The sequence below is a fragment of the Eptatretus burgeri genome, chromosome 11 (assembly GCF_056783735.1).
Source record: "Eptatretus burgeri isolate ZD-2024b chromosome 11, Ebu_testis_v1, whole genome shotgun sequence".
Lineage (NCBI taxonomy): Eukaryota > Metazoa > Chordata > Myxini > Myxiniformes > Myxinidae > Eptatretus > Eptatretus burgeri.
Genome location: NC_140971.1, coordinates 1,909,627 through 1,922,751, shown reverse-complemented (window position 1 = coordinate 1,922,751; position 13,125 = coordinate 1,909,627). Strand labels below are relative to the sequence as shown.

Genomic DNA, 13,125 nt, shown 5'->3' with positions numbered 1-13,125 from the left:
AGAACTTAATTCCTTTGGTACCAGGTCTCTTCGGAGAATCCTTGGCTATCGCTGGTCGGATTTTGTGTCCAACGAGCGGTTGCTGAGAGAGACTCGGATGAGATTTGTTACCTGCATAGTCCGTGAGCGTCAGCTGCGGCTGTATGGACATGTGGCTCGTTTTCCTGACGCTGATCCTGCTCACCAGATTCTCTCAGCGAGGGAGTCTCATGAGTGGAGGAGGCCAGTGGGCCGACCACGTGCCTCATGGTTGCAGCAGGTTGACCATCATCTCAAGGAGATGGGGATGGGCCTGGCATCTGCCTGGGGGATGGCCAGACGGAGGCCCCTGGAGTACCGGCGGAAAGTGGACGCAGCGACGCGCTGTTCTGGCACATGCTCCCATACCTGACCTGACCTGTGGTTAGCATACCTCGATCAACACCCTGTTTTCATCCATATTGTTCGACCTGCATGCCAATACAGATCGACACAACTCTTGCTCAGCAATACTAGTTCTGCCTGATGCAAAAGATGGATTGACCAGTACATTGCGTAACAGCCACCGTGTCCAGTGGCCAATGTGTTCCTGGCTACCGAGTCTTTCAGTCGCTCGTTGAGAAAGCTTGGAACCTCATTCATTGAACAATTGATCTATATATATATATATATATATATATATATATATATATATATATATATATATATATATATATATATATATATATATATATATATATATATATATGTCCATATTCTCATGAACAGGGCCACTCCTCAAGTCATTTAGTTGTTTTTGAACGTGCTTTTACTTCCTTATTTTTGGTCTGTTTCCAATTTCATGTCTCCTTCTCCTTCTCCTTGTCCTTCTCCTTCTCCTTCTCCTTCTCCTTCTCCTTCTCCTTCTCCTTCTCCTTCTCCTTCTCCTTCTCCTTCTTCTTCTTCTTCTTATTCTTCTTCTTCTTATTCTTCTTCTTCTCCTTCTTCTCCTCCTTCTCCTTCTTCTCCTTCTTCTCCTCCCCCCCCCCCCGTACATTTACCCTGTAATCTTTGCTGTTTGTTTGTCTTCTCACCTCTTTTTCAGCTCTTCCATGAGCCTCAACCTCTGCAAAATTTGTAATGTTTTGGAATGATTTTGTTGAAAGTAATACTTGATGTATTTTATATTGAATCTTGATGGAATTTGGATCAAATTGTGCTGAAATAAATAATCAATATGCTTGTTGGTTCGACAAGAAGGGTGTTGGTGCTTCAGTTCTTTCACAGTTTGTAACAGGTTGGGCCCTCTGTCGTGCCAATGCAGTCAATCAGACGCTGCGTACTTCTTGCCCACTGTCTGCCTTGGGGAATGAATGCACTTTCACTCTTCCTGCAGGATGGAGGCCAATTCTTGGATTTTGTCGGCGGTCTGGGTCAGGTTCGATCCAGTCTCTGATCGCCAGGCAGAGAGATCGATACAAAATGGCGTCGATGTTTTGTGTGTCAATGTTGGAATTTTTGAGTTTCCCTGAAAGGCAGAGCGGTCTGCCACCGACGCTGCAATGGACGAATGCAGTACATGTGACGAGTCTCCAAAGTTTATTGCAGCAGCTTTGCACTCATGAGGTGCAACATGTAAACAAAGAGAACTTGCGACCGCATGTGACAGTCACAAGCATTATATATTTGTTTGTTTGCTTGTTTGATCTCGTTACCTTGATGTTTGCGGCCTGTCAATACGGCTGCCTTTGCTGAACCACCTGATTGGTGCTCTTGCTGATGTTTGATAGGTAAGCTGATGACGTTACGACAATGATGTCATGGCATTTCCAATCTGGAGCAGACCGATCTAGTCTGATTGTCGATGGCTCTGTTGAGCGAAACCTCAACAGGAAGTGTGTGGGCATGCCGCATACTTGCTTGTGATGACTTGCCCAGTTATCCTGCATATTCCAACGAGCCCGTAGTTTGAGGCCACTTTGGGTATGAATAGATGTTTACACACACAATATCCTTGTTTACCTTGTCATTTATACATTTGTTTTTAACAGCAGCTCTGCGGGTAAGTTTCTTCAGACTTCGTCTGGGACGAGCTGAGAACTGAGATTTAGGAGGGACTCACTGAGAAGATCTCACTATAAGGAGTTCTGTTTGATTGTTAATTTCTGCTGATGATAAAATCGAATTGTCGATTTTATTTATGTATTTATTTTGCGATGAACGAGACCAAAATTGACACCAAGATGATTATATGACGGAGAAAGGTGCAAGGTGTTCAACAAACCTTTAAAAAAAAAACCTTTTTCGAAGTAACTCGGCTCATGTGTATGCACAAGGTAAGGCCTTTAAAGCTATTCCATTGAAGAGTTTAAAGTGACTGTGTTGGAGGAGTGACCTATCATCATATTGCACACTTGTAATTACAATAATAATGATGATGATGATGATGTTTGCAGAGATGATGATGATGACCTGGTGTTTGAGGCCTAGTCCTAGGCTTGAGGCCTACCGGTTCCACTTGGTGTTCGATCGTTTTTTTTTTTGTTTGTTTGTTTGTTTTTTCTCCCCATTACCTTCAATTTCTATCCTCCCCATTACCTTCAATTTTCATCCTCCCCACTTTCCAAACATCCCCCATTCTCCCAACTAATCTCTTTCTTATCTCAAAAAAAAAATATATATATATATATATATATATATATATATATATATATATATATATATCCCAACAACAACAACAACAACACGCTCACCTTCTCCCGATTCTGCTACTTCTTCTTCCTCTTAACTTCCTCCTCGTCTTCCTCGATTTTTTTTTTTTTTTTTTTTTTTTTTTTTTTACACTTCCATGACCTAATCTGTTGAACTCTCTCATACATTAATATTAACAACAAAAACGATCTTATAATGCTTCATCTTCCTCTCTCACACATGTGGTACTCTTTACTGTTTCACAATGCACGACTCTTCTGCTATTTTAACAGACTGCTCTCATTTCGACCTCTCCTTCATTCCTTGCCTAAAAAATCCAACTATTACAGCGCTTCTTCTCTCCATTCTCTGAATTTGCCTTCATCGCATCCATCAAGAATTGTGTTAAATCGCATCTCTGACCTAAAACTTTTAAAAACCACAGTTTGCCATGGATGTTCGCTTTCCATCAACCATTCTTTTTTTCCAACTTCAGTGCCAACTCACCCCCCTCACCCCTCACTCTCACTCTCAAAGCAACCATCCCACTCTTCTCCCTCCAAGCCTCCCTCTCACCTCTTTCAAAAATTTCCCCCTCACCTTTCTCCCACCTTTCATCCCCCCCACTCTTCCTTCTCAAACTTGCCCCCCCCTCTCATCCACCAACCTGCCTCCCTCCACTGCCCTCTCACCTACATCTCTTCACTCCACCTCCTCAAATACTCAACTGCCATCTTCCTTGTCTCTTGTCCCCCCTCTCTCCCAGCACCACAGAGCCTTTTCTCCTCCTCATTCGGCCCCCTCCCCTCGCTATTCTGCAATACCCCACACTCCTTCAGCAACCCTCCTTACCTCCCCCCCTCGTCCCTCGTCCCACCCTCCCCCGCCCCCTCCACCTCCTGCACCCAAAGCCTCCTCCCCTACCTCTTCATTAAAAGTGTGGACCTCAAATATCTGGGGCCTTCGCTCAAACCTTTCAGATCTTTCCATACAGGTTGCCACTGACAAACCAGACATTATCTGCCTAACAGAAACTTTCCTCTCCCAAGACGTGTCTGACTCCCAAGTATCTCTCCCTGGCTACTCCCTCTTACGGTATGACAGACCTGAGCCTCGTCCTGGTGGAGGTGTTGCTCTCTTCATCAAAGACTCTATTCCTCACTCTCCCTGCACTGCTCTCACTCCCCCACACCCCCAGGAATACCTCTGGCTTCGGCTTCCCCTCCACTCCCACCTCATGTTTATATGTGTACTGTACCGTCCACCGAACAGTGATGACTCCATCTACACCTCACTCTCCGAAAACATGGACCATCTTCTATCTTCTCATCCAAACTCTCTCTTCCTCTTATGTGGCGACTTCAATTGTCATCACGCCAGTTGGCTAGGTGTGGGTACCTCTCTCACCTGCCATGGGACATCAGCAAAAGCTTTCTGCGACTCATTGGGACTGACTCAATCGGTCAACTTCCCGACCCGGATCTCAACCAATGGTACTCCATCTCTTCTGGATCTGATTTTGACAAATTTCCCTGACAATATCTGCTGCTCTTCCTTCGCTCCAATTGGTTCTTCTGACCACGTCCTTGTTAAAGTGGACATCTCTCTGGCTGTTATCAGAGAACCACCTCACCGCCGTCGAGTCTGGCATTTCACTCAAGCCGACTGGCAGGGTCTCCGAGCAGCCATCAAACTTACAGACTGGTCTCCTATCACTACTTTCTCAAACATCAACTCATCCTGGGAATTCTTTCAAAGAAACTTGCTCTCCCTCATGCACAGATTTATCCCCTCTCGTGTTCAGTTGTCTTACCCTTCCTCCCGCCCTTGGTTTACTGAAGCTTGTGGCGAGGCAGTTGTCCTGAAACAACTTGCCTTTGCCTCATGGAAAGCAAACCCAACTGAGGGCAATCTCAGTTCTTTCCACAAAGCTCGGAACAAGTGTGTATCTACCCTCAGGAGAGCCAGAAAACAACATCTTTCTCATCTCAAGTCTGAACTCTCAAACCTCTCTCCCTCCTCAAAATCCTGGTGGCGTTTAATCAAATCTGTTTCTGGTGTATGTTCCCCCTCCATCCCCTCCCTTACCTCAAATGGCCGCACTGCTGATTCCACACGTGATAAAGCTGAATGTCTAAACTCAGTGTTTGCAGCTAAATCTTGTGTCCCAAACCCATCACTATCTCTACCCACTTTACCCAGTCGCACCCAACTGTCCCTGGACTCTGTATCCTTTTCTCCTGACAAGGTGGAGAGCTTGCTTTCAAACCTCGAGTCAGATTCTGCAACCGGTCCAGACGGCATCAGCCCACGTGTCCTCAAAGCCTGCTCTTCTGCTCTTGCTCACCCTCTCTCTGTTCTATTCACCCTCTCATTTTCCCAAGGTCATCTGCCATCTGCTTGGAAATCTGCTAACATCACTGCCCTGCATAAAAAAGGTGCAAAAACAGATCCCTGTAACTATAGACCAATCAGCCTTCTCCCAATCATCAGCAAGGTGATGGAATCCATCATCGCTTCAGACATGAAATCCTTCCTCTTCTCCAATGGCTTGATTTCCAATCATCAATTTGGTTTCAGACCAGGTCACCCTACCCTGGATATGCTGCTACTGCTCTCCCATCAATGGATGGAGGTCCTCAATGCCAGACAGGAAATCCGAGCCGTATCCCTGGACATATCACGTGCTTTTGACACAGTCTGGCACCCTGCCCTACTCACCAAACTCTCTTCCCATGGTATTCAAGGCCATCTCCACTCATGGCTCGCAGACTTCCTCTCCTGTCGCAGTCAACGTGTGGCCCTAAATGGAGTTCTTTCATCCCCTCTTCCTGTGCAGGCTGGAGTTCCTCAAGGTAGCGTTCTGGGCCCTGTTCTTTTTCTGGTTTTCATCAATGATCTCTCGGACTCTCTGGAAAATCCTCTATTTCTCTTTGCCGATGACTCCACCCTCTGCCGTACCATCTGTCATCCCTCAGACCGGCAAGCAGCAGCTTCTTCGCTCACTGCAGATCTGGATAAAATCACAAACTGGTCCAACACGTGGAACATGTCTTTCAATCCAGACAAATCTCACACTCTCACTATGTCTCTTCGAAAGGACCGTTTACAAAACCCCCCCATCCACTTTCTCAACAATCCTCTGGAAGAAGTCTTTTCTTTCAAGCTTCTGGGTCTCACTATCTGCCATGACGTTTCCTGGGAAAGTCACATTTCCAACCTTGCCTCAAAAGCCAGTCGCCGACTGGGAATCCTCCGTCGTGCAAAGTCCTTCCTCGGCCCTCTTGAGCTCCTGACCACTTACAAAGCTTTTGTCCGTAGCCTGATGGAGTACTGCTCTCCCCTCTGGGCTGGTGCTCCTGCCTTCCACCTTTCTCGGCTTCACGCTGTCGAAACCAGGGCATTTAAGATCATTGGCATCTCCCGCAATGAAGCTGAGTCTTTGGGCCTCTCACTCAATCACCGCAGGTTGGTCGGTGGTCTTTCTGTCTTCTACCGACTCCTCTCCAGCCTTGCCCCCCCTGCTCTCTCTGCGATTTGTCCCCACCACATTTCCACAGGGCGCTCAAGGTCCGCCAACAACCCCCTTCTGGTAAAACTACCAAAATCACGAATCACTGCTCATCTTCACTCTTTCATTCCTCTTTTTTCCCGCCTTTGGAATAAACTTCCTCACTCTATTCTTTCCCATTCTTCCCTTCAGGCTTTCAAAACAGCTGTTCACCACCACCTCTTATCTTCCCCCATCCAAATCCTCGATCCTTTCTACCCCCGATAATCCACCCAAGCCCACTTCCTTCAATTCTCCTGCTTTCCTTCCTGAAAGTCCCTGTAATGTCCATCTTCTCCTCGCCATGTTCCCCGTCCCATCCCCATCCCTCTCCCTTCCACAGTTCACCTGTGTCTGTTCCCCAATGTTTTGTCCCTTCCACTCCCGCCCCTCTTGTCTCATGCCTCCTTGCTGTGAGTTGTGTGTTAGCTCTCATACGAGCCTCGACCAAGGTATACAAAAAAAAAAAAAGGGACAAGATGCAAGGCTGATGAAAACAGGTGGAGTGGAAATTGGAAAAGCCTTAGCAGATAAGAGCAAAGGTCTCTTCAGTGCGAACGACTGGCAATGCAGGACGTAAGTGTGATTAACATGGTTGGGGGTTTCTGAGTTACATTTTTCATTTCTCTGGACTTGTATTAAGTAGAAAAGAGAAAGCATGACTATGGCAGCACCCTTGAAAGACTGGAGCAACGGGACACAAGGCGACAGACACGGGGATGAGAGAATGCAGGGATGAAGGAATGGAGATGAGAGGTCAGCTCTCAATAAGTGAGATTATTTACTTGCTTGTTTGATCTATTCTCTCAGAATATAAAAAAGAAAAGGTAGTTAGAGCGGGGTGAAGTCAGAAATATTCCATGGGGTTGTGGTGGGGGTGGGGGTGGCGATGTAGTGAGCGGTGTTGACTCGTTGACTGTGGGGAAGGGAGTTACAAACAAACAACAATACCTCCACCAGGATGAAAGTTGTCTGTCAAGGTTTCGGAGGGTCTCACTGAGGAACATCCTGTGTGAGAGGTCTCTCTTAGACAGATCATGCTGTGGGATGCAAGGTGACCTCCATGGAGAGATTTGAGGTTAGTTTGATGCAGTCCGACATTTAAAATGTTCATCGTAAGTTAAGTTGACGTTTTGTTTTGTTTTGTTTTGTTTTAATTTGAGTCTTTTTTTGAAGTGTTGATTGAATTAATTTTAAACTTTCATATGTCATTATTTGGGTGGTGTGATTGAATTTGGGTAGTTTTTGTTGGAGGGTGGGGAGAGAGGTTTGTCACCACATATTGTTTTTTGTAGTGAGGGGGCTTAGTGACCTGTAATTGAAAATCGTCAAAGTTTTTACTCATTTTCTTTTCTATGTTGGTGGGCTGATCTTTGCTGGAAGTGACATGTCCTTTTTCTGATTGTATGCAGGTGTGGAAATGTCAATTGGGCAAGGAGAATGGACTGTAACATGTGTGGAACACCAAAGTATGGCAAGGTGGAGGAGCGGACAGGTAGTTTCACAGGCCACGTCGGTGGTTTCCTTCGTTTTACTTCACCACGCTTCTGTCTTTATCCCTTACTTGGTTCTTTCTTTTTTTTTTTGAAAAACACACACACACACACACACACACACACACACACACACACACACACACACACACACACACACACACACACACACACACACACACACACACACACACACACACACACACACACACACACACACACACACACATACACACTACACACTACACATTACACACTATTGTACAGTGTCGGCTCTTCCGAAAGTATAAAATAATTTAAAGGGTTGTTGTAAATGTTGTTAATTCCACAACATCCTGTATTCAACTTAATTTAAATTATAAACCACAAAACATAGTTCCCTCACCTGAAGTAAGAACCTTTACCTGAAAGCAATTGAATGGTTTCTCGACCGCATGGATCATCAGCTGGGCACCGTTCTTCCTCAAGGTTTCAATCCTTTCAGCCCAGGGCCTCTCCAAACAGCGGATCCACAACCTTGATCACAGATCCACATCAGTAGATTAACTACATCAGTAGATCCACAACCTCAGTTGCGTCCATGCAGTCAGTCAACCCATCAATACAACATCACTAATCAGATTTTACTCTCGAGAAGATTTAATGTATAATCACGTATTTACAACTCCCATCACACATTATATTATATGATTCTATATTAAATCGTACACATCTTACCCTAAATATAACGTGTCCACCAACTAGCACGACCACCTCACTCACCTCTGCATCAAACTGTTGTTCAAATATTCGAACGGTTTTTTTATAAACGGTTTTTCACTTGTTTTCTTGTCTCCTAGCAACCACTGAAATCGGTTCAAAACCTTGTATCCTAGCAACCACTGAAATTGGTGTGTGTGTCTGTCTGTCTGTCTGTCTGTCTGTCTGTCTGTCTGTCTGTCTGTCTGTCTGTCTGTCTGTCTGTGTATGTATGTATATATGTGTATATATATATATATATATATATATATATATATATATATATATATATATATATATATATATATATATATCCTTTAATGATGTATTAATATAAATATCTCGTTAATAATAATTTTACTATTTGTATTGTGTTTCACTAATCCTATTTGGGGTTATTTTATGATTTTAAAGAAAACTTGTTTTAATCTGCTAACTGTCGCTCCCTGTGTTCGTAAACGTCTTGGTCTACCTAATTGGTTTAATATGTTGATAAGTTTAGTGCTCTATTACTAAATGTCTGATTAGTTGTTTTAATCTATTGACAAGTTCAGTGCTGTGTTAGTAAATGTCTGATTAGTTGTTTTAATCTATTGACAAGTTCAGTGCTGTGTGTGCTCACTCTCACACTCCTAATTATTACCGTCGCCATTGAAGGAGGAAGATTATGTTTTCCCCCCTGTCGATCTGTCATTCGCCTACAGGTTGACAATTTTAAACCGATCTTCACGAAACTTCACCACATGGTCGAGTTTATCTCTAGGAAGAAGCCTATTGTTTTTGAGGTCAAAAGGTCAACATCAGCCAAAGGTCAACGAAGTGGGATTCCTAAAATCCTCAATTTTCATCCAACGAACTTGAAATTTGAAGAGGATTTATATTCCAGGTCACTGAATTCAACCACCAATTATTTTTTAGGTCAAATTTGTTTTTTGGACTTTGCAAGTATCGTGCTCTGCACGACGTCTTTTTACCTGGTGAAATGTTTTTTTGATAAATACGTTGGTCTGTGGCGTTTGTTTGTCTGTCTGTCTGTCTCTGTCTCTGTCACGCGATTTTTGGTCATAGTTTTCAACTAATCGTTCTGAAAATTGTTGTTGCTGCTGTAGTTGACCAGCCAAGGACAGCAACGCTTGATTTTGGTGAAGATCCAAATCCGGATCTGGATACGAGAATTATTTAATTCTTAACTGATTCTTCACCATTGAGAGATGGGACTGAAACGATGTTGCATGATATCTCAAAAAGTTGTGGACAGATTCAGATGAAACTTGGTGGACAGGTTGGGTGTGAAAATGACTAATTGATTCAATTTTGGTGAAGATCCAAATCCGGATTCGAGACATTTTTCAGTGATTCTTCACCGTTGAGAGATCGGGCCAAAACTGATGTATGGAATGATATTTCAAAAAGTTGTTGGACTCGATATGTTCCACCGGATCAGGTGTTGTGTGGCGGAGGTATACGCTCTACCGAGTGCCCTTCGAGTTTCACCTGTAACTGTACCAGAGAATAACTTCCTTGGAATGTTTCTGTTTGAGAAAGGCATTCGTACATGTGGAATGGAAAATCATCTCGTTTATTAAATAATTTGGTGTGAATTTTATTTGGGTACCAAGCCTTACAGTCTGGGTATCCTATTGTTGTTCTTCTGTTTATTCTTGTTGTACATTTTCATTATTATTATTATTGTTATTATGATGCTGGAATGTTTCCAGTTTATTCCCTTTTAAATTAGTTTTCTCTGTGACCGCTCATCCGATTGACACACAATTTTCACCATAAGAAATGGCTTTCACCACCATTTCTCCAGAATGACTTGACAGATTCATCCACCTGTTCCCCAAGTCTTTGGGATACCAGGGTGTTCACAAATAATTGATAGGTCACAAAAAAATCTTTTAAAAAAGACCTTTAAAAATCACCTTCAACAAAACGACTTTGGAGATCAATCCGAAACTTCATGTAAATGATATACTCGCCTTGGTGAATACATGGTGTAATTTTTAACATCATCAGTCACATGGTCGAGCAGGTTTGATTTTTATTTTTATTTTTTGGAGAATAAACCTTCAATAATCTTCTTCAGAATGGCTTGAGAGATCGAGGAGAAACTTCACACACACACACGTTCGTTCTCCAAGCCTTGAGGATGCCAGGTTGTTCACGGATAACGAAGAGGCCACATGGTCTGGCAGCCATATTGAATTGAACAAAAGTCCTAAAAAAAAAATTGCTTCTCTTGAATCGCTTCATCAATTGATGTGAAACTTCACAATTATGATCTCGTAGTGATGGGGAATATGTTTTCAATTTCGACCTGATTGAACACACGGCCTGATTGAACAATATAATTCTGGCCACCAGAATGATTTAATTATTTGAATCTGGGTTGAAAAAAAAATTTTTTTTTTTGCATTTCTACATGTTTTAAGTGATTTCCAACCCCCCCCCAAAAAAATTGTTACCCCCCCCCAAAAAAATAGAGAAATTTTTTTGCATTTCTACATGTTTTAAGTGATTTCCAACCCCCCCCCAAAAAAATTGTTACCCCCCCAAAAAAAGAGAATTTTTTTTTGCATTTCTACATGTTTTAAGTGATTTCCAACCCCCCCCCCCCAAAAAAAAATTAGAGAAAAAAATTTTTTTTTTGCATTTCGACATATTTTAAGTGATTTCCAACCCACACCCCCCAAAAAAAATTGTTTGAGGAAAATTTTTTTTTTGCATTTTTACATGTTTTAAGTGATTTCCAACCCCCCCCCCCAAAAAAAAATGGAGAAAAGAACTATAACTGTCAGCACTGTTGACATCATATTTATTCACCTCCGCCATCTTCGAAGATGGATGGAGGTTACTGTTTTCACCCCTTTTTGTTTGTTTGTTTGTGAACAGTATTACGGAAAAACTACTCGACGGATTTCGACGAAACTTGGTGGGGGGGTTAGGTATGGTCCTAGGATCATGCCATTAAATTTTGGACTTGGTCCACCCCCCACTAAAAAAAATTGTTAGAGAGGTTTTTTTTTTTTTTTTTTGCATTTCGAGATGTTTCAAGTGATTTTCAACCCCCCCCCCAAATTGTTACCCCCCCAAAAAAAGAAATATATTTTTTGCATTTCTACATGTTTTAAGTGATTTCCAACCCCTCCCCCAAAAAAATTGTTCCCCCCCCCCCCCGAAAAAATTTAGAGAAATTTTTTTTTTTTGCATTTCTACGTTTTAAGTGATTTCCAACCCCCCCCAAAAAAATTGTTACCCCCCCAAAAAAAGAGAATTTTTTTGCATTTCTATGTTTTAAGTGATTTCCAACCCCCCCAAAAAAAAAATTAGAGAAAAAATTTTTTTTTTGGCATTTTGACATATTTTAAGTGATTTCCAACCCACACCCCCCAAAAAAAATTGTTTGACGAAAAAAAATTTTTTTTGGATTTTTACATGTTTTAAGTGATTTCCAACCCCCCCAAAATATTGTCTCCCCCCCCAAAAAAGAAAAAAAATTGCATTTCTACATGTTTTAAGTGATTTTCAACCCCCCCAAAAATTGTTGGAGAAAAAAAATTTTTGCAACTTTTTTTTTCAACAAAATTTTGATTTTTTTTTTTTTTTGCATTTTTTTTTTTGCATTTTTACATGTTTTAAGTGATTTCCAACCCCCCCCCCCCCCCAAAAAAAATGTTGGAGAAAAGAACTATAACTGTCAGCACTGTTGACATCATATTTATTCACCTCTGCCATCTTCGAAGATGGATGGAGGTTACTGTTTTCACCCCTTTCTGTTTGTTTGTTTGTTTGTGAACAGTATTACGGAAAAACTCCTCGACGGATTTCGACGAAATTTGGTGGGGGGGGGGGGTTAGGTATGGTCCAAGGATCATGCCATTAAATTTTGGACTTGGTCCCTCCTCCCCCAAAAAAAGAATTGTTGGAGAGAAAACTTTTTTTTTTTGCATTTCTACATATTTTAAGTGATTTCCAACCCCCCCAAAAATTGTTAGAGGAAAAAAAAATTTAGCAAGTTTTTTTTTTCAACAAATTTCGATTATTTATTTATTTATTTATTTATTTTTTGCATTTTTACATGTTTTAAAGTGATTTCCAACCCCCCCCCCCCCCCCAAAAAAAAATATTGTTGGAGAAAAGAACTATAACGCTGTCAGCACTGTTGACATCATATTTAATGAATAAGATATAAAGTTCACTTGAGTGACCCAGCAGTATTGGCGGCAGAGGTTTTGCACTCTCCCGAGTGCTCCCCCTCTAGTTGACGATCTGTTTTCATGTGCAGAGTTTCGTAGATTATTCCTCACAATGTACATTGATATGTGAGGTTGCTATTAAAATATCAATTGTTAACTTTCCAAAACAAATTGCTTATCAAAACCAAATTTTAAGTTCATTTCTTAAATTCGTTTGTTTGAATCGATTAATGATGATTTTTTTTTGGTGGGTTTTTACCATCTTCGTATAATGTTGATAATAAAAAAAACCTTCAAGGTGTTTCTTCAATTTTATAGTTTTAGTGATCTTTGGAATTCTTCCCTCAGGGTGAAGATGCATTGTAAAACCAAAAGACTTGTTTTATTGTTTTTAGTTTATTTTTTTTACGTCTTGAGCCATTTATTTTTACATATTAATTTCTGAACACTTGAATATTCATGCACTGATTGTGAAGAAGCTTTTGGGTAAATAAAT

The 13,125-nt window shown here is 41.8% G+C and overlaps 1 long non-coding RNA gene across 1 annotated transcript; it reads left to right on the top strand.

Annotated features, from left to right (window-relative positions):
* Window positions 1-6,221: 6,221 nt before the first annotated feature.
* Window positions 6,222-7,928, top strand: LOC147016289 (uncharacterized). The gene is made up of 2 exons (XR_015049666.1): window positions 6,222-6,775; window positions 7,612-7,928. It is a non-coding gene; the product is annotated as an uncharacterized LOC147016289 (long non-coding RNA).
* Window positions 7,929-13,125: the final 5,197 nt, after the last annotated feature.